Source organism: Podarcis erhardii (assembly GCF_964252035.2).
Source record: "Podarcis erhardii genome assembly, chromosome: 9".
Taxonomy (NCBI): domain Eukaryota; kingdom Metazoa; phylum Chordata; class Lepidosauria; order Squamata; family Lacertidae; genus Podarcis; species Podarcis erhardii.
The window spans coordinates 28,844,464-28,867,049 of NC_138512.1; the positions used below are offsets into that span (position 1 = coordinate 28,844,464).

Genomic DNA, 22,586 nt, shown 5'->3' on the forward strand with positions numbered 1-22,586 from the left:
CAAACAAATTCTGCAGATTTTACAAAATTAGAAAACCTTTTTGATGAGATAGCCTAGTGTGGAATAAAAGCATTAATTCTGCATGTAATTTGAGTCTTGCACCAAAAAGAGATTTTGTGAGTGCTTCATTTGAGCACTCGCTCATTTAGCTCCCCCTTCACTGTTTCCTGCTCCAGTCCCTTTCTTTTGGAGTAAGGGAAGGCAGTAGTGGCAAGTGGTATGGAAGCTTCAGTAGAGTTTGGTTTTGTGCCAGGTATGGGACTGAGATTGCCACTTCCATAATCCCTATTGGGGGAACTATTTAATCAAAGAAGAAGCTCTTCTACCTTGTAGAAATGATGCCAGTAGTGTTAGTTTCCCAATGTGGATTCCCTGGTGGGATGAGCCCAAGCACTGTTGTGGCCCCTGATTGCTTGCTGCCACCTTCCCCTAGCCTAGGTTGAACAACTGGGTCCTTGGTATAGGGGGATGTGGTTGTTCTCATCTTGAAGACTTATAAAGCCCTTTTGCCTCAAATTTGCTTTATTGAATCCTTGCGGCACCCCTAGTAATGATAGTTCTATCACAGTTCTTCACAACTTGTGACCTGCGAAACTGAACTCAGCCCTCCATCCTTTGTATTGCAGCCTATTTCAAACCTGGAATACCCCTGGTTTCAGTGTCTCTGGCCAGCACCAAAAAACAGGAGATTTCTCAAGCTCTATTGTGGACTACGTTAGGGTTGCCATATTTCAAACAGTGAAAATCCGAACAGAAAGGTTGTTGCACTTCTTTTGCCCGAAGTTGATGAGCTTTTTTCGGAGCAAGACCACACTGGGCACTGCTGATGAATGCGGTATTCCAAATATGTCCAGAAGTATGGTAATCCTAGACTACGATAAAGGATTTGGCTTAGTGGACCAGTGATAAGTGTTGCTAGAAGTTGTGGGGAAGAACAAGACAATGAAGAGGGTGTGATACAATGACTACTGCAATTGACACAGGATTGTGTTGCAATTGTTTAAGATAAAACATTTTTTGGAAAGAAACTACTTTTGCCATTTTTATGGACATTTTTTGTTTGTTTAGAGATAGTTAGTTGCCTTGGTGATATTGTGATGATTGCAAAAGCTCTAGGGGCAGCCATTGTACCAAATGCACTGTTTTGAGAATCATAGAATTGTAGAGCTGGAAGAGACCATGAGCGTCATCAAGTTAGGATTCTGGCAAGATTGTCACCAATTCCCTTTGTGCTATCTATATTCTCTAGTAGTTCAGTACAGTAGTAGACTTCTGTCACCATCCATCTTAATGACATAAAACTGGCAAACTGGTGATTTTCTGAGCTAGCAGATTTGAACAAGACTTTTGCAAGGCTGACTACATATTTCCATTAGCATTCCAAAACAGCTAAATTTGCAAAGTTTGTGTGCCATTTTAGATTTCTATTGCCACAGCTGTCAAATGAGGTTTCATGTCAAATGTATCCCTGATTGTTCCCTATTTTCTTGCACCTTAGGGTACCTTAGGGGTTTTTTAGAAGTCTTGATTCAACTCATAAACATCTATCTGTATCATCAGCAAACCTGCATCAGCAACAAAGGGTCATTTGGAAGCTCTTAGCATTCAGGTACCAGTGTATCAGTTTAACAAATGTCGTTCAGTTAACTTGCCAATTAAGTTGTCCCCAAACCTAACACTCAGCTCCCCATTCACAGACTGACTATCCATTTTATGTAAACAGCTATTTAAGCTTTGCCACATGGTCTGCATGGGGCTACAATGTCAGGCGAGACCAGCAGTTTGTTGGTTCACAAGATATGAGGTTTTTAGGTGTCAATTTAGCTGGGAAAACATCTCTTAAGATCCCTGACAGAAAAAAATATAGTGGCAGAAAAAAATATAGTGGCTGAAGACTGGAAATAAGTATTTAACTTGTGTTTGGTCCACAGAAAACAGATATTTGGAAAATTAACTTTAAAATTATATGTTAATTTTTATTTTCATCAAAAGATTTACGCACACTATTAACCATATTATGGCTCCAGAAAGCCCCTGCTTTTTTGGTCACAATTTGACATAATGTGCTTAGTGTCTCATATGATCTGTGGAGACCTACCTTCTTCCTGGATTAAAATTCCACCCTTGAGACAGGATTACTGGAAACCTTGAAGCTTAAAGTTCACAGGGAAGCAGGCAGAGACCAGCTTACAGCACCTTGAACAGCTACAAGAGAAGTTGTATTGGCAGGGAGTGAGAGCCACCTGAAGTCTTATGTAGGATGCCCAGGCTTGAAGCATGGTAGGCTCCACAATATAACATGTTAAAGGACTCTTATTTTGATTAGTGATGATGACTGAACTGTTTGGAGGACCTTGAATGAAGCCCCAACAGTTCTCCCCTTACCAACACCAAGGAAGTGTCCTGAAACTTAGCCTCATTCAAGGCTTCCACCAAGCATTGGGATCATTGCACAGTGTAAATAGTTAGAACATAGTTAGAATAGTTAGAGAGCCAGTGCGGCGTAGTAGTTAAGAGCGGTAGACTCATAAACTGGTGAACCGAGTTCGCGTCTCAGCTCCTCCACATGCAGCTGCTGGGTGACCTTGGGCTAGTCACACTTCTCTGAAGTCTCTCAGCCCCACTCACCTCACAGAGTGTTTGTTTTGGGGGAGGAAGGGAAAGGAGAATGTTAGCCGCTTTGAGACTCCTTCGGGTAGTGATAAAGCGGGATATCAAATCCAAACTCTAAATGAAGGGCTGGTGAAACAGGGGGAATGAGTTTCCAGTGCTGGGTAGAAGGCCCGAGAAAAAAATTATACAGAAACTAGGGGCAGTAGTGATTGCATGCTGCGGGCAACATTGTTTGGCGTAGAAAAATAGGTGGCATGCTGGAAGGCCAAGTGAGAACAGATCCAATAATTCAGGTGGCCAAAGGAAGCAGGACAGAATTTTGACGTTGGGCTGAAAAGTAGGAAATGGATGAGGAAAGAGATTGAGGAAGCAAGAGAGAGTGGCTAGGAAGAGAGTATCAAAATCCCATAAAGACAGGATGGGGAGTGTGTGCTTGTCAGTGTGTATGCAGGCAAGGGGAGCCCTTGGGGGCTTTTAGCCAGAGAGGCCAAACAGGCAATGGATATTGCAGATGAATTTCATATATTGATTGAACTTGCTAAGCAAATGTTTGCTGCAGATCTCTAGGAATGCATTATTTCAGCAGGGTGAGGGACAAAATCTTTATTGTTCAAGGTCAGCTGGAACCAAATCCTTTGTCTGTTGAGGAGTAAGCTGATTTTGCTAGCTATTGGTGCTTGACCCAGAATAGATGTTTTCCCCCAGAACAGAGGCTACTTTTCAGTTATGACCAAAATGAAGGCTTACCAAGCTACTTTAATAAACTCCTGTTAGGAAATTGGAAGATGGCCAAAACTACACCTTAGAATAATCAGAACGTTCATCTTGAGCTGAAGCTTAACATGATCTGCTAAGGTCTTTTTTAAAGGAAGTTATTTAAATGTATGGATATGATGAATTCTGAAGGAATTACGGTACTTTAAAATCAAGAGTGAGTTTAGCAGCTTTCCTGTACCCTAGCCACTCTTTCCAAAATAAATATTCTTGCTAAAGCTGGCTATCCTCTGGTTTAATAACACGCGCTATTATTTATTCATTAAACAAGGAAAATGCAGTCAGAGCTGCTATGCAAAAACACAGAAATAAGATGGTTCCTTGTTCTGAGGAATGCAGAATCTAAGAGAGTTTAGACTACATACTGTGGCCACGTGCCATTTGCTCTTCTGCAAAATAGCCAGCATACACAATTTAGACTATTTAGACATTATGCTAATAAACTGAAAAAGCTATCCCCTGCCTTTAAGCCTGAGTAGTCTCAGTAATAAATTGGGAACCATAGCAATTCACATGATACATTTCATGGCTGTATGTTTGTGCTACGAGGAAAATTGGTGAATGTGATTGCAAGAATATTTGCACTCAGTTTTAGTTGTTGCCCCACAAAATAATGTAATGGATGTTACCTGTAGGAGGCAAGAAAGATAAAGAAGGAATGATTTCTTGATTAAGTTTCAGTGAGGCAGAAAAGCAGTAAGTTCTGGACATAAGTTCTGCACGCACACCATTTGAATGGCAATGCCCATGAACTTAGGGGGGACGGTCTCCTCAAATATTTTATTGGGGGAGTGAAGATCCCTTGGCTCCTAGGAATTGGCTCCTATGCTCAGCAGCTGGTATGCAGATTCATACTGCCTCTGGCACTAGTAAGGAATGAATAGTAGGTATCAATAGCCCTGCCCTGGTGATGGTAGTGAGTTCTGTAGTATGAGCATATGAAGCATAGAACATTTATTCTTGCTTTTTCCATCTGCACCGTTGAGTGGATGATTCAGTGGAACTTTAGCTAATGAATGGTTGTTGGTGTGTGTGTGGAACTGGAGCAATAAAATCTCTTGACCATGTTCTTCTGTACTGTAAATTGTACAGTGAGTACAGAAAACAGTTGATTATCTTTCTAAGAATTCTCTTGGGAAGATCACCTGACGATTCTGAATGGCACTGCTTCACAAATGCTTCCTTCCTACATTAGTTGAGGGGGTTGCAGGAAAAACAAAAACTGACTTCAGTGCAGATCAGGATAAAATTTCTATAGGCTTGAGGGACAGAGAGAGAGAAAGAGGAGGACGAAATGTGTGTTTATATCTATCTGATTTTAATTGTTTTAATGAACTGTATGTTTTATTTCTGTACCTGCTTTCATTCATAGTAGGAGCACAGGACTGTAAGGTTTGGAATGGGTGCAAGGCAGCAGGGCCAGTCAAAGAGCTGATAGCCTTATTTTTTTCAAAATGTGACAAGGGTGGAATGGGTACTTTTAGTTTCTTTCCTGCAAGTACCCAGCACACAAAGGTAATTATGGATTACAGTTTGATAGTCAATTAGAGTTCAAAGGTGCAGCAAGGGTTGTTAGCCAAAACTCTCAGGGCAACAACATTTGCAACCCCCCAAAGACAATTCCATAGTTTTGGCAACATTCCATTGTTGCTTTTGGAAAATGCTTTCTGACATTCATTCTTAGCATGTAGCAAACCATTTTCACCTTATTTCATAGCCACATATCTCTGCATTTATATCTCTGGGAATGAGATGAAGGATGGTGGCACTTAACCTGTTCAAAAATCCTGCATCCTGTGGAAGCTGGAAACAATGGAAAGCTTCTTGCTACACCCAGGGTGGTTTCCTGTAGTCACACTTGAGACACAAAACGTAAAATCTCCCCTTGCAAAGAGGCTAGCAGCCAGACATCTGAAAGCAGCACAAGTTGAAATATTAAAGGGAGATGCATCTTGTGTGTGAGTCATCCAAACAAAACAGTGTGAAACCAAATAGTTACTAAACATACTGAGCCAGGAGGCAACTGACTGCTGCTGTGGATCAATATAGTTCAGTTTGTGTTGCCTCTACTGCTACATTCGTCAAAGTGAAAGCAAACGCTTCCGTGGACTTTTTCAGTACTTTGATTCTGGAACATAGACGGAAAATGATGTGGTGCCGTCTTTGCGAGAGTTTGGCAGTGATGATTTATATGGACGCGGTGGCTTTTCTATGATAACCTGGGCACCTAGATTGTTATGGGTGAGTACTGTATAGCTATGCAGCCGTGACTTGTTTATGTTTTGTGCTCCCTTCGTTTTACTACTCTTCCCCCCATACCTGCCTTTTTAAAAAGGGTCTGTTCAGGTTTATAATTTTCTTTCTCTGTTTCATATGAAGATCTGTGATGTTGATTACTTTAGTAGCATAGTCAGATATATGCAGATGTAAATCCACAATTATTTAGAACTATAGTTCATATTCCTCAATCTTCATTTAGATGTGATTAAAGGAGATTCATGTTTATTTTTGAATACAGTACTGCAAAATAGGGCAGGCAAAGATTCTGGTAGGAACACCACCATAGGATTTTTGCAGTGCTGAAGGCTGGTGATGGAATTATCAAAATATAATGGTCAGTCTGTTTTTTCAGGTGGCTATATGTATCGCTACATTGACTGCCTGGAATATAATAAAACATCACTTGTCCTGAAATGGAGAGTGCAGTCCCCCTCCCCGCAAAAAGCAGGATTTATTGCATCTTTATGAATGCAGTCTTTGCTGTACAGTTGTATTTTAAAGCTGTGTGGACTGAAGTCTTTAGTTTCTCCCAATTAGAACACATTAAAGATATGCAGTTCAAAATTCACTATGTATCACTGGCTTGCTTTTTACCAAAATAATTTGTTGTGGCATAACTGGGAAAAGGCCATAGCAGTGGGTATACAGCTGAATCCAAATCCTATGCATAAGCAAGCTCCACAGAGTCCAATGAAGTTTACTCCAAAGTAAGTGTGCATAGGATTGCAGCTTCAATGGCTTATCCAAATGATAATTCCAAATTTATACAACAGACTTCCACCACCCTGTAAGCTACAGCATCATAATATTAAGCAGTTCTTGGAAAATGCTGCCATTTTCACCATTGCTCCAGAAAGTAGCATATATCACTCTGACATTCTTAAGGAAATACTGTTCTTTAACAGTTGTTGTTGGTTGATATGTTTGAGAGCGCCAGACATACACTTCATAAACAGAGCATTCTGATCACCCCATAAATCATTAAATCTGCTCCCCAGAAAAGGAATGAAGAAGCATGCCAGTCTTTCATTAACTGCCCCTGCTGCACAAATCAAAATGGTACATTTATTGGGCTGACGAGATCAAGGAATTGCTTCTGAGCCAATGAATAGCAAGTCCTCCATATCTCAGTACTTAACTTGATTAATCAAGCAAAGTTCTCGTATTCCACCAGCCTTCAGACTGTAATACAAATGTCCTGCCTCAGCCTTCTCTGGGTACAAAGATATAACTTCTACACAATCACAGCTGTTCTGTCGCCTCCCGTCTGCCACCCTGTAATGTAATAGTATAATCTCCTCACCCCCTTCATTTTAATGCTGACAGGCCATTACAGTTTGTGATTTACCCAAGCATATTAACCATAACCATGTTATGCTGTGGGTGCCTGCATATGATTTATTATCAGATAGTAGTCATTTCTATTTACATAGTCACTTAAGTTTTTTGAATTACTACCTGCGGAGAACCGGGCCCTCTTCCCTTTATACCCACCTTTCTGAGCTATAAGGAAAAAAGATCTCTACTGTTTAGAGGGGGAAATGCTTATATCACAGGAAGGGATATTTGATCACTTGCAAAAAATGTCCTGATGACCTACAGATCCTTGAAGAATATCAAAGGAAGGCTGTGTCTTTCATGGCATTTAGCCATGTACAGAGGTAAGAAAGCATACTTAAGTTCTACTGATTTCAGTGGGGTTTTAAGCATATTAACTGTATTCTGGGTTGTATCCATTGAGCAAAATCCAAAGCTCTGTCAGCTTAGTTGCTCTCACAGAGCATTGCATCCTTATTTCCCAATTCTTGTAAACAACTCTCGCATATTTTGCCCTAGCAGTGCCTTTTTCACAGGATTGTTTTCATGTAATCTAAACAAAGGCTATATCACGCATCTGGGAAAATCCAGAATCCATCAATAGGTTTTGTAATTTCAGGATGGATTGAGGTTGTGCAGGTGTCACTGACATTTTAAGGGTATTAGATCCATGGCTCTGTCAGTGCATGATGTAACACTTTACAGGGCAAGAAGTGCAAGTAGGTAGATACGTCTTTTGTAATGTGACATTATTTTGTGACCTGGTTTTGTAATGTGATGTTATTTTGTGACCTGGTTTCTGACAGAGATCAATAAACACAACACAAACACAAAACTCCAATACATATACATTAGTTCTATATTGTACTCACAAATATGAGCATATACTATTATTAAAACAGGAAAAAACTCCAACACCAAACGCTTTCCTCAAGAAATTAAATACTACCTGCATATGAACTTGAAAAAGATATCGTATTGACATGGTTGATTACTGATACTCAAGTGTTAATGACTATTTTATGGTTTGCTGTAATAAACACATAAGTTGTATTTTTCAGGATAATTCTGCATGTGCACACACACACACACACACAGAGAGAGAGAGAGAGAGAGAAAGACCTTTAGCAGGGAAAGTCCCCGTTGGTGACTTCATAGTGCTAACTGGTTCCTGCTTTCCCCATAATTAGTTTAGAAGAAGAAGAAATGCTATGTATTTCACATCTAGTTTGACTGTCAGATGCTCAGTATGGTTTTGCCTATGACTGCATACAAAGTAATGTTTTTCTTCTTCTTTGGCAATCACTTGTAGCCTAGTAAGATTGTCTTCCATAAACACGGTTTTAGCAATGAGTCCGTGACTGTGGAGGCCAATTCTGGATCCACACATCCTTCCACAGTGGGGAGGGACGTTGGTTTCTGGGCAGGAGTTGATCATGGTGTGGATTTGCCAAGTGTGACTTCCTCTTAGCATGTTTCTCCTGTGCGTCCTGAGTTCGAGTGTCTTAAAAGTCCATGACACCTTTGGTAAAGGCTGTTCTCCAACTGGAGCGCTGACAGGCCAGTGTTTCCCAGTTGTCAGTGTTTATACTACATTTTTAAAGATTTGCCTTGAGACAGTCTTTAAACCTCTTTTATTGACCACCAGCATTACGCTTTCCTTTTTAAAGATCGGAATAGAGTAGTTGCTTTGGAAGACGATCATCAGGCATCCGCACAACATGACCAGTCCAATGAAGTTGATGTTGAAGAATCATAGCTTCAACACTGGTGATCTTTGTATGTGTAGCACAAAAATGTAGGGTTGTGTTTTTTCTCAGTCCAGAATCATTCACACTCATCCTCAACATGCTGATTCCACATCCTGCCATCCCCAAGGGTGGCTGTGGTTACTTGCTGCACATTTGAAAACCCACCACTTGAATGAAGAAGGAAGTGGTGATTGCAATATTGGTAAATGCTTACCCACAACTTCGTTGGGCAGGTGTGGAGACCCACAGACAGACCATTACTGTGACTGCCCATTGCCAGGGCTCTGTCTGCTCCCAGCCATACCTGTGCTCCTTGTTTTTGGCTTGCCCCTCCTTGTGTTTCCAGCTCCTGGCTGGCCCCATCAGCAACTTGCCTTCCAACCCATCTTACCACACCAGGCTTGACTGTGTAGCCGCCTCCTGCCCAAGCCAGCCCCTCTTCCATACAGGTGCAGCCCAAGTGTCAACTCTGTTACTATGTCATTAGATGCAGGGTAAAAAAGAATCAATCTGCAACAAGCTTTTGTTTTGGGAATGAACCACTTTCTCCAGAAGTGCTTTTTGGGTGCAATAAAATATGCAGCAGAACTAGATTATATGTGGACTGTGTAGAAAAAACAAACACTCAGTCTCCATTGTTTCTAGAATAAAACACAGCCTAAGAGACGGGGGATTAAATACAACAGTTTTCTTAATTAGTGAAGATGCTTTCCTGAATGGACTATTTATCTGCAGGATGGAGTCTGAGACTGGTTCTTTTTAAGGGTGTATATGAGAAAACAGCCTTTTCCTGGCTGATGAAGGAAACATGCAGTTTTTGAGATGATTAGACAGAGAAGAGAGAGAGCTGTACATTGGTCCAAGCTGAAGGCTCTTTTGGATACAGTTGCTGTTTGGGGATCTAGTGTAGGACTTGTGGCTGTGCTGTGTGCTGAGGGACTTTGTATACCTCAGCTATGGTCCTCCTGTATATATTTGTGAATAAAACATAACAAATATAATAAAAGACACTGTAAGTCTCTATTGCATGTGTTCTCTTATCCTTTGGTGGCTGAATGCCGTAGCACTGCCCACAGACTTCCCCTTATTGAGGAAGTAGAGAGCATTAAGAATAGACAAGCGTTTCCTCTTGCATGTCTGACTGCATTCTTTCCCTGTAATGATTCAGCCAAATATTTCATCTATACTGCTTAACTCTGCATTTCTATAGGGACCCCAACTTCTTGTGGGCATTTTCAGTTTCAGATTGCTCTCTGTTCTTTTAAGTAACATGCCATTGAATAAGCAGTTATCAAAATCTCTGGAGGTTGTGGTTCAGTTCTTCTTGCTGATTGGATTCCTGTTTTCATCTTGGACAGCTCCTTCTTGTCCTTTCCCCTTATTTTTCCTCAGAAGATTCCCTCTCTCTGTGTTTTTTCCTCTAATGCTAATGGTGCTTTGAGCTTCTTCTGCCACAGTAGCACCAACATAGAAAGTGGATCAGGGAGTATATAAAAATGGGCCTTCCTAAATGGCTTTTGCCCTGTATACCTGAAATCAGCGTGGGGATCGGCACAATCACCACTGCAGGTCTTTCAGGTATCGACATGCTCAATGCTCACCAAGGCCTTCATCTGGAAGTGTCCTTAGATTATGAGTGTCCACCATGCATTATGAATATCTGCCCCACTTTTATGGACTGCTGCTTTTAATGAGGTGTTAGCTATGATGTCACATTTTTCTGCCTTGTGATAAATTCTGAAGCAATGTTGCCACTTGCAGGATCTATTAGGTGCCTCGGTTCTCTGCTTTTAGTATTCTTTTTTGTCTCTCAGCAGTTTTCCAGTGCATTAATTCACAGTTAGGCTCCACTGGTTTACAGGATTCTGTTTGGAGATTGGGCTGTCACACTCTGCAGAGAATTTATTTATTTTCAATTTATTTTTCAAATCCATGTACTTAAGACGCAGATTAAGATATTAAGAAGCATGAGAAGATCATTTAGCAAAATACCTTTTCTTGACAATATTGCCTCAAACAGAAGAAACCCTCACTCTAATTATGCTAAGGATCACAAATAGCATGGTCCTTGAAATGGAAGAGCATTTTTATTTTGGCTAATCATTCAATGCCAATATATGTACTGCTTTTGAAAGAGTGCAGCTAGATGAGCATAGATGGAGAGATGAGCCCACTGCAGATCTACATCCATACTTTGGGGGCCACACACCTGTTGGAAGTGCAACAGCAGTGATCATTCAGTTTGTCACTTAAGAGTTAATTCTGTCCATGTTAAAGGCAGCTAACCAAGAGGGTGTGGTAGTGCTGCTGGGGCTGGCTGGGGCTGCCAACTTGGCCCCACAACCATGGGTGCCCAGGACTGTGGGTGCTATGCAGTGTGCATGGCCCTGGCACTGAAATTTGTGGGTGCCTGACCCCTTCATGGGGAATTTTGTGGGTGCTCGGGCACCCAGGGCCCCAGGAAGTTGGCACCTATGGTGCTGGCAGCGCTTACCAGCCAGGCAGACTGCTGTGATGTTTACTGGTTGTGCTGTTCTGAGGGAGTTTTTCCTCTGTCTGTTTGGTTGAATGTCTCTCTGCTGAAGTAAGGAAGACAAAGGCTCTGTGTTCCTTTTCCCTCAAATTATACACTGCTTTTGTTCAATAATGTCATCAAAAAGCAGCACTCAAGAATAGGGATGGCAGAGAAACAAAATAAAAAACTAATCTATCATTAGTTTCTACACCGCCCAAATTAGGTGGTCAATCTTTTTATAAACATTCATGGTTTTCTTCCACACCAAATAATTTGTGAAAATAATTGTCAAAAACAACTTACATGGTTTTCGAAACTTAGTCCTACTTAATTTTCCTTTGTCACACCTTACCATAACCTTTCACCGTTTTTCTTTCTTTCTTTCATTGCATCTGATTTGAAGTGCTGAAATGTGTCTTCCTTCCTTGTCACTGAGGTGCTGATGGGAACCATTATCCAACCCATTCAATCACTGTTATGTTTCTTAAGCTGTCACCACTTGATATCCCACTCATTTTATCTCTGTAGCTCTACTGCATGCGGTGGGCAGGGGTGAGAGAGGCTGCCCAATGAGTTTTTGCATCCTCCTGCGCTATAAGACTTTGGTAGCAGGGCTAGACCAAGTTTTCTTTGACCTCAGAAGACTTTTGGTTTCCTGCCCATCACCTTCAGGGTGGGGATCAAGTGGGGGAATGGGCAGTGACATTCACTGCAATCCTTTCAATGAAATGGGTCACTCATTGGCTTCACTCTCAATGTTGTCTAGAGGTCCATTGCCTCAGGCAGTGCAAGGCTGAGGTTAACAACAGCACCACTAAACAAACAAACCCCACTGTGCTGTGGTGACAGAAGAAAAGGGAAAGAGGAGAGATTCAAGAATAGCCATGTAGCACAATGTGGGCTTTCTTGGTTGGCCAAATAGCTGAGCTATAGCAGTGTACAGAGAGTGTACAGTGGTACCCCGGGTTAAGAACTTAATTCATTCTGGAGGTCTGTTCTTAACCTGAAACTGTTCTTAATCTGAAGCACCACTTTAGCTAATGGGGCCTCCTGCTGCCGCTGCACCGCCAGAGCACGATTTCTGTTCTCATCCTGAAGCAAAGTTCTTAACCCGAGGTACTAATTCTGGGTTAGTGGAGTCTGTAACCTGAAGCATATGTAACCTGAAGCGTATGTAACCTGAGGTACCACTGTATATGTGAGTGGCAAGATACACATACATACTCTCCAACATTTATCCGATGAAAATAGGGACATTCCATTGCATAACAATAATTTTACTATTTATACCCCACCCATCTGACTGGCTTGCCCCAGCCACTCTGGGCAGCTTCCAACATATATAAAAACACAATAAAACATTAAACATTTTAAAAAATCTCTACACAGGGTTGGCTTCTAATGGCTCAAGGATAGGATAACTCCATACCCTCCAACCTTTCTCTAATGAAAATAGGGACATCCTAAGGAAAAGTGGGACATTCCAGGATCAAATCGGAAACCAGGATGGCTTCTCTAAATCAGGGACGTCCTTGGAAAATAGAGACACTTGGAGGGTCTGCACATATGAGGGAAGAAAAAATGTTCAGGGCAGAAGTATTTACAGACTTCAGATACCATGGAAATTGTCTGTAAGCCCAGCAGAAGGCTGTTCTGCAGCCACTTTTGGCAAGCCCACAGCAAGCGTGTGACAAGATTCAGTGGAGCAAACATGTCCAAGTGCCTATTCTGGGATGTAATGATTAAGTACTCTTATACTGAGCCAACCCTACCCCATGAAAATACCATTAGAGACAAATACAGTGGTACCTCGGGTTAAATATTTAATTCGTTCCGGAGGTCCGTTCTTAACCTGAAACTGTTCTTAACCTGAAGCACTACTTTAGCTAATGGGGCCTCCTGCTGCCACCGCAGCGCTAGAGCCCGATTTCTGTTCTCATCCTGAAGCAAAGTTCTTAACCCGAAGCACTATTTCTGGGTTAGCGGAATCTGTAACCTGAAGCGTATGTAACCTGAGGTACCACTGTGCAGGTGGGACTTAGAAACAGCTTTATTCAATGAGGCCCTACATTTCATGTGTTCAAAATCATGTAACAGAACACTGATTTTTAAAGTGAAAAAGTAGAGCACTGATTTGCTAGCTTCCCCCGAAGTACCAGCATGGCCTTGGAGAAGAATTAACAAACTCTTGGGCAAGTGATCGCTTAGAGGGCATAAAAGAGTAAAGAAAGCAGGATGTACATCTTTGTTGCTAGAATTCATGTTCTAAAGGTGTCAAGATGTCTTCATTTGCAAATTGATGTAGCCCACTGTAGTTCATATAATATTAATCTCACTGTATGCAATATTTAACAGAGAAATGCTTAAAGGCCCCTTCAAAAGTTGGCTATTCTAGCATACTTGAATTTAATCCGATTTAGTTTTCTCAAGGCTAATTGGAATATTGATTGGGCATTGCATCTTGTCTTTAAGTAACTGAGAACCTTTAAAACAATCTATTTTGGCATATGTAATTGTTTTCTATGATTTACTATAATTTATATATTCCAAACGTGGTGAACCTTTATATTCTCTGAAGAACTAAACTGGAGTTTTCAGTGTGTGAATGCAGTTTCTTTGTGAGGAAGGCGTTCTATTTTCAGTTTATTGGGTGCGTACAAATGTCATGGTAAACCATGGCTTATTGTGATGGGGCTGGACTTAACCTCACATGCTGCCCACCCCTTCAGGCTTTTTCTTCCAGTTTTCTATTACTCCTGGCTAGCGGTGTCACCCAAACTTCACAAGCCATAGTTTATGAAACTGGCTTGTTTTTGTTAACCGTAGTTAAAATTTACAACAGTTTAGGGTTCAGACAACATGCTGAACTGCAATTAATCTAAAACAGAAGCAGAGGCTTCAGGTATCCTCCTTTGAGCTGCAGCAAAGGAGAAAAGAGAGAACAACTTCAAAGGCCGCTGATACCCTATACTTCATTGTAAGGAGAAAAACATGAAAACCTCTTGGAGGTTTACTACAAAGGAGAATGAGATCGTTTTTGTGAACTGTATGCTGATCCAGAAAGGTACTGAAGAGACATTTCAGGAAGCTGAAATAAACTCATCATGAGTGGGTAGCAAGGACAAAACAAAAAGTGGGGGGAAGGCAGAAAAGTAGCAGGAGTTGTGTGGGACTGGACAATAATTACTGAACAGTCAGAAGAAAGACATAGGACATTTACCCATCAGTAGGTTTCAGTTTTTATTTTAATGACTATATTGAAAATGGTTCTGAATTGCCTTCTGTTTCAAAACCAATAGGGAGAACATGTCACCTGCTTGATTAGTTGCTTGAAGCTGATCTTTATATAAAAGAGAGAACATTTTTTGAAGGCCAGTCAGAGGTAATTATAAATGGGTAGCTTGGTCTTGCCACCACAATAGGCTGCCAGTGTCAAAGTGACATGGTTGCAAATTTTGTTCAGTTACTACAGAAATGAGTAAAAGCAAGCTGGCTCACTTAATACCTTTGATGGCATGCCTATCAGCTTAGCTGTGTAAGTATATGTCCGTTATGATACATGCTAACCATCCAACACACTATCCTCCAGAATGGTTTTTAGGGGGACAATACCATAAAATTGCACATGTGGTTCATGTAAATGCTTTAAAACATTTTTTTAAAGGGTAAATCAAAATTTAAATTTCCAGGTGTTCATTCAGTAATGCCAACAATCTAGGGTCTGGTTTCTTTTTAGAAGAGATAGTTTTGCTTCTTTTAGTATATAAGCATAGAAAATGTATGTTTTCATTCTTTTGTGGTAGGAAACTGAATCAAATGGAAAAGCTTCAGGGTTGTTTTAACTGCATATAAATAATTCCACATACCTCTTGCGTAGAGCCTTCCCATAGAATTTTTAGTATGGCAGTTGTGCAATTGTTACATGTACAAGGTCCAGATGTTTTTCCTGATTGCTAGATTTGTCTTGCAGATAACCCATTTCCCCAGCACTCGAAAGCACAACATTGTCTCGCTGGGCAAATATAATTTGCTGATCACTGGTTCCTGCAAAGCTGATTTTCAGAGCCTGCAAAGCATGGGCGCAAAGGAAAATGGCTCACCTGATATCATTATGTCCTGCCCACCTGCCAAAGAGTTTCAAATACCTGCAGTGCTGCCCAATCCCTTGCAGCCATCCCCCCCCCCCCGGTTTTATGGACATTTTGTTTTCTAGTTCAATGTAGGCTGTATGAGCCATCTCTCTAATTATGGAGCTCACATCTACCCCTTAGACAAACTACACTGTGATTATTCCATCATAAGAAGACAGTCTCCATTTTTGCTTCTGTTCTGGGTGGGGCAGAATTACAGTACATGCACCTAAGACAGAATCCTCCATGGCCCAAGTATGTTGCTATCAAGGGAGGGGGAATAGTTTGTTTTTATGGTTTAGAAACTAAGCCCCTTCAATGCTCAGCAATTTCAAAAAGAGGCTATGAAGTACATGGATATGCTGAATATTTTGCTTCCTAACAAACAAGCTATTAGTATTCATTCTGAAAATGCTGCTTAACATTTTATCAAGAGAGATGATTTCATATTTATGTGGAATTTATTATTTATGATTTGGTATAATCCAACAATAAGTTGCCGCAGAAATATTTTCTGAAACAGCAATTTAGGAAGAACACATGTATTTGTAAGCAGGTTGTAACAATGTTCAAATTCCGTGGAACAGCACATATAATGCAGCTAGGCATTTGTGGGATTGTATCACTGGCTTGAATTTTTGGATGGACCCAGTTGGGAAGACTGCTGGGGGGTGGGATACTTCCCCAACTGCTTAGTCCCCAGAGCCTGTGGAGCAAGGGTCCATAACAGTGTTTTTTTCCTAATTGCAACTCCCCTTTCAAATGAGTAAAGAGATTTGGGCAGCAGCAGCAAAGATGCCTACCAGTCCCAGCATACCAGCAGGAATTTGTATTATTTCTGGCAAGGAGAGGGTACTCCAGTTGTTCCAAGCACCTGTATTCAAATGTGAGCATTGCTGCAACATAGCCCCATAGAATAAAATTTGCCATGACTTTCAGGTGAAAACTGAACTTTCAGAATTGCAGCTTTCTCTCTCTATCTTTTTGTAACAGAGCTGGAAGCAAAGCCGGAGTTCCAGATCTACCCAACACTAATTTAAACACAGACATTGCAATAAGTAGACAACTTTGGATGAAAGATGGTCTTACAGCTATGGCGATGATATGGGGTTCTATTTCTGTTTTGCCATGGCCCTCCTGTGTGACCTTGGCAAGCCACTCCAGCTTTAGAAAAAAACAACTCTGCTACGCAAGATTGGCACCTAAATAATTGGCCTGAGATTCAGAAGTGCTAAGCATTTAACAGCCTCCATTGATTCTCTGTGGCCTTGAGTCTATTAGGAGCCATAAATAGTCAGCATCTCTTTCAAGGTAGCTGCTTGCTCATTTCAGAATCCAAAAGCAGAAGAAAGGGTGCCAGTTCCTCAAGGTTCTCTCACACCTGCAGTGGTCCATTCATGGGGAACTGGCCTTTGACAAGGATGCTCTTCATCCATCTGTGTTCTGTTGCTCATTTCTATAAAGCAAGCTTGGCTAACCTGTGGGCCTCCAAATGTTGCTGGACTCCAACTCCCATAACCCCTTGCTGGCTGGGGCTGATGGGAGTTGTAGTCCAATAACTTCTGGATGGCCATAGGTTAGGCACTCTTGCCATTAATATATATATAAATAATGTTCAACTCTTGAAATGAAATTCTTTGTAGGTTTTTTCTGGTTTTGGTTTTTAAGAAATACATTAATACCATTAGGTCCAGTCGTGACCGACTCTGGGGTTGCTGCGCTCATCTCGCTTTATTGGCCGAGGGAGCCGGCGTACAGCTTCTGGGTCATGTGTCCAGCATGACTAAGCCGCTTCTGGCGAACCAGAGCAGCACACGGAAACGCCGTTTACCTTCCCGCCAGAACGGTACCTATTTATCTACTTGCACTTTGATGCGCTTTCGAATTGCTAGGTTGGCAGGAGCAGGGACTGAGCAACGGGAGCTCACCCCGTCGTGGGGATTCGTACCGCCGACCTTCTGATTGGCAAGCCCTAGGCTCTGTGGTTTAACCCACAGCGCCACCCGCGTCCCTAAAATAGCTTTTACCTCATGGCAAATACAAGTGCTACCTTATTGCTTTGCTATGTTTAGCAGCTCTTTCCTAGTTAGATTTTTTTCCCTTGAAAAACAGCAGGGCCATGAACAACTCTTAGGTCTTTTGCGCTCTCTTGCTCTGTGTGTGTTTGTGTGACTGCAATCGTATCGTTTTTTTAAAAAAGAGACCTCCCTGATGCAAACCAGTGGATTTGGTGGAAACCTTGCTATAGATTCTAGTAGACTTGCAAATGGTTCTGGGCTGGTTTTCATATCACTGAGACAGCAAAGCTATCCTAATATTAATTCCTTTCCTGCTTTATCAGAGTGCCCTCCTGCTAAAATGGGCAGAATGGGAACAAGAAAGAGTGGGCCTTCTTGGCAGTGGCCCCCTGCCTTTGGAATGCTCACCCCAAGAGATGTACACCTTCTAGCCATTTGCAATCCTTCTTTCCCCCTTGCAAGACTCCCCCCCCCCTTTTAGTATTTTGATAGTTTAAGCTACAGTAGCGAGCATTTGGTGTTTTGAAGTACCATCTTTCTCAGCCGTTGGCTTTAATATTCCAAACAGGAATTTTGTGTTTATTTAGTTTTCTGTTTAAGTTGGAATTTTGTCAGTGAAGTTGATTACATGTATTTTGAAAATTAGTAGCTTGTAAGGTTGTGTGCTCTGTTTTAACTGTTAGTCGCCTAGAGGCATTTTGCAGTAGGTTAACATATATATTTAACAGTAACAGTAATGAGCTATCATCTTTGTTATGAGTGAAGTGACAGCAGTATAAACTGTAAAAAACAAACAAACACCAAAATGTATTTTCTTTCCTGTTTATATCCAGCACCAGACAGCCACTTTGAGCATATGTTTAATGATTTTTTTTCCACAGGGGAATAGACTAGATAATAATATCTAGATATTTAGAATTAGACTTAAATAAGAAAAATTAAAAACAATATCCAACTATTGTTTTATAAAGGCAAGTTAGCTCATTCAAATTAAATTGAGGCTCCAATAAACATCCCAATTTAACAAAATGACATAAGAACAATTTATTAGCAGATAAATTTGAGCCAAAATTATTTTAACTAAATATATTTTACACATATAAATGTTTTTCATATTTCAAAATAATGCCCATGTGACATTAATAAAACTATTACTTACAGTTTATGACAATTTTACGAATTCCATGTGGATAATTTTGAGCCATGCAGTCTGCGCTGGAGCAATCAGCTCTAACCTCTTCACACACTGAGTTACTCAGGTACCTAGTTAAAACTATTACTTACAGTTTATGACAATTTTACGAATTCCATGTGGATAATTTTGAGCCATGCAGTCTGCGCTGGAGCAATCAGCTCTAACCTCTTCACACACTGAGTTACTCAGGTACCTAGTTCCTCCCAGGGTGAGAGGAACTGGACATACTAAGCCTGACAGGACAGCTTGCTCTATAGTATTAACCCCTTCGTGCATTAATTAGACTTAAGCATGTTGGTTATATGAGACTGATTATCCTGCATCTTGCACATAGTTTGGGACATTCCTCACACCACTCTAGTTATGCAACTATTTGCTGAACCCTTCCTTGTTTGTATTTTTGAGTTAGCCACATTGGGCTAAATCACAACTGTTGTAAAGTTCATCACACATTTGAAAGTGCTGTAATATAAGCTGATAATGAGGACTGGTGGGTTTTTAACTTTCAGACAGTAGCTCTAGTTCTTCCATATAGTCATGTTGCTAAGTAGAAAGTGGGAAATAAGAGTCTGTGATTGTTTGTCATCGATTCTGACAGCCAGCTCCAGAATATGTCTATACTGGATGCTACAAAAGGGAAATGATGAGGTTTTCCAGATTGGTCCAGTAGCAAAATATATATGACTTTTAATAATCATCAGGTATTAGAAATAGATGCAGACTGAATGTCCTTGTTTTTAGATAGCAGAACAGAGAAATATAACTGAAGCAGGTTGAGCAGGGACAGCAATTTAAAGCTCAGAATTAGAATTAATATCTTGTTTCATGCCCATAATGATTATAGATATAGATATAGATATTGCTGCCCTACCCATTTAATAACCTGCTGTTAAAATGCACGTTTAGAGGGAGGCATCCACTAAATGGTGTCATAAAATTGTCTTAGAGATGTAGTTTTACTTACCTAACAAAACTATTAAGTCCAGAGAAAAAAATGAAAGTGGATTTCTTAAAATGCATGCCACTGTGCACAAATGTACGCAATAGAAAAGAACGACATAATCATATAAAAAGGCGATTTATATTTCTTGTTCATTTTTGCTTCCCTTAGTAGGCAGCCATGTCATTTAGTTTGTACCAGATTAAACAAGATATAAAGGAGATACTGATCAGCACTAGAAGGAAGTATGCCTTTAAAAAACGTATCATTTTTTTATACCTGTAACACACTAAGGGCTTTTACAGTGGTTTTGTTAAAGCCTCTCGCAATAAGTGGCTGAGCTGTCCTAATGTCAAAGAAGGCTGGGGTATGGAAAGGTATCTGGCTGTCAGGGCCAGGCAGTGGCGTAGCGTGGGTTATCAGCACCCGGGGCAAGGCAAGTAATTTGCGCCCCCTAACCCATGGATTTGCGCCCCCTAACCCGTGGATTTCCCTAACCCCCAGATGTTGCGCCCGGTGCGGCCGGCCCCCCCTGCACCCCCCACGCTACGCCACTGGGGCCAGGCCAAGGCTGTGGGTAGCCATATCCAAATATAGGCTTGGAGGCCCTTGAGTTCAGTGACCGCCTTGAATTGGAAAGTGGCAAATATAGAGCCTGAAGTTCAGCGAACAGAACACATTGCCTTGTTGACTAGGCAGTGGCAAAAGACCAGGATTCTGGTATGTTTATCAGCCTGGTCAACCAAAACACAGCCATCCTTCAAGATTCACACTTCTCCAGCCAAGAAAAGTGTACAAAAAAGCGTATACTACGGTGAAGTGTGTGTGTGTGTGTGTGTGTGTGTGTGTTCATGCATATATTACTCAAAATAATATACAAGAATGCATTCTATTAGGAGAGATTGCTTTTCAAAAGTATTAAAGGTTTGCACAAAAATGCTGGTGGACTTTAAAAAATGCAGGAGGACTTTAAAAACAAACAAACCCCAAAGTGATATGGAAATGCAGAAAACTGAACTGGGATGCTCACATTTTCTCTCTCCACATCAGACTATGGGCCTTCATCCATCTTATCTCCACCCTACCTGCCTGAAACATGCATTTGATTTGCCCACCTGAAAAATGGTCTGCTCTCAGGCCTGAGCATCTGCTCATGTGAGCCTTATTTGCAAAGCCATGCATGCAAAAGTCAAATGAAAAGTGTGCTTGGAAAATTGGCAGCTTTTCCACCATTGTGGAACTCTTAATTCCCTGCAGGAACTTTCATATCTTCAGAGAGAGAGAGAGAGAGAGAGAGAGAGAGAGAGAGATGCAATATCATCCTATTCAAGCTGGTTTCTGGGGACTAGGATGAAGCTGGTACTGGATGCTGTGGAGAGGATTGCACTCTCCTTTTCAACAGTTTTAACTGCTGGTGTTTTGGGCATGTATTGTTATATTAATACATGCTATTATTGTTGGGCTTTGTTTCAAATGCATAATGCCCTATGCAGAGTCTTCTAGGCAGGACAAGACAATAATCTAAACAAATTAAAGATAGAAGCAGCCTTGCATATGAATGCAATAGAGGTCAGTCAGTAGTTAGCATACACACTGTGGTAATAGCTTCTATCATCTGGGATAAAAGGATAAAAAATGTAATAGCGCAGGCAGAATTTCTCCAGAGTCATATTAATGGGAAACATAATTAATTGCCTTCAACCTCCAACTCCCATTCTGCCTCTCTCTCTTTTTTTTTTTACTAACTTCTCCAGAGAAATTTCCATTCTCCTGAAGACCTCTTTCAGAATGATGCCTTCTTTAATTTTTCACACATGGCTTCTAGCTCCAGACCTAATTCGGCTGGTAAATCACATTTTATTGAAGGCTTTCTATCTCAACAGATCTCTATGAATTAGTGTTCTTAACAGTATTAGCAGATTTCCTTTGTTTTAATTCATTCTGCTTTTTCAGCAACTAAATGCTGATGCAACTTATTCCTGGTCACTAATTAAGATGTTAACTGGAATAAAATCTTTACAACATTCCTGATCATTAATTAATTAGAAGAAAATTGAAAGGGTAGCTATGGATAAATGTTGAATCTGAACAATGGTAGAAGAAACAAGTAGATAACTGGCTCAGTTCAGGCTTGAAATGAAGTAAATCTCAAAGGTTTTTAGGTTTAACTGCTGGCAATTGTTAAAGCCAAGCAGTTATTTTAACTGTTCATAATCATGTGAGTTTTTCAGCCCTGCCAAGTTTAATTTTCATGGTCATGTTTACTTTGGCTATTTATAGGGGGGCAGAATAGCAGATATTTTGCTTTTAATAGTGACAAGACTTGCAGGACTATATTAGGTATAAAACAGGAGGCAGTATTATGTGTACAAGTTGGGTTAACAGCAGAAGCAAGGTCTGTGAGTTTTGGGGGTCTTCACGTAGCTGAAAATTGCAAGTGCTGTCAAAATTGCCGTTGGATTGATGTAAAATATGGTCAGCACTGCAAGTGTGTGAGGGCACTGCACTCATACTTGGGAGGACAGACTGCCCTGACATCTTGTGTGATTCTAATAATAATGCATGCAGCTTTTAGTTTTTGATAGCGTAAATAGGCTTAGCTCCATCTTGAGGGTCACACGCATACACTGTGTCCACAACATAGACAGTATTGTGTTACTGCTTCTAAATTCTTGAGGGTTTTTTCAGGCAGCACTTAAGGTGACCTCACATAAGTTGAGTGCCACTGCCACAATCATTTTGCTAAACCACTAGATTCTTCAAAGTCGGGACAACAAACTTTGTTTGAGAGCCTCACTAGGGCAAAGCAACATTTTGTGGAATTGCTTGTGTCTAATTCAGAGACTGAAAGAGGCTGGCATGCTTGAGTTACTCTTTAAACAGCTGATTATACAATCTGCTTTCTCTTTGTTTCAAGCACAGCAGGGTAAAGGGGCTAGCTTTTCTAAACCAGGGTGGGGAACCAGAAGATGCTGTCTAACATCATCCTGACCACCAGCTGTGCTGAGTATGCTGGCGGGAGTAGGAGCCCATCAACATCTGAATGGCCAAGA

At 40.9% G+C, this 22,586-nt stretch overlaps 1 protein-coding gene across 43 annotated transcripts in view; it reads left to right on the forward strand.

Moving 5' to 3' along the window:
- SORBS2 (sorbin and SH3 domain containing 2) overlaps positions 1–22,586 on the forward strand; it is a gene marked incomplete at its 3' end in the record, with an annotated part of 179,875 nt that overhangs the window by 69,850 nt on the left and 87,439 nt on the right. For 3 of the 43 annotated variants that reach the window (XR_014160001.1, XR_014160002.1, XM_081875582.1), the window contains exons 4-5: positions 1,499–1,609; positions 5,506–5,628. The exons of 35 other annotated variants lie outside the window; for them this stretch is intronic. Of the gene's footprint in view, positions 1–1,498; positions 1,610–5,365; positions 5,629–22,586 lie in introns of those variants that run through there. 5 more of the 43 variants (XR_014160003.1, XR_014160004.1, XM_081875585.1 and 2 more) reach the window with 3 other exon arrangements.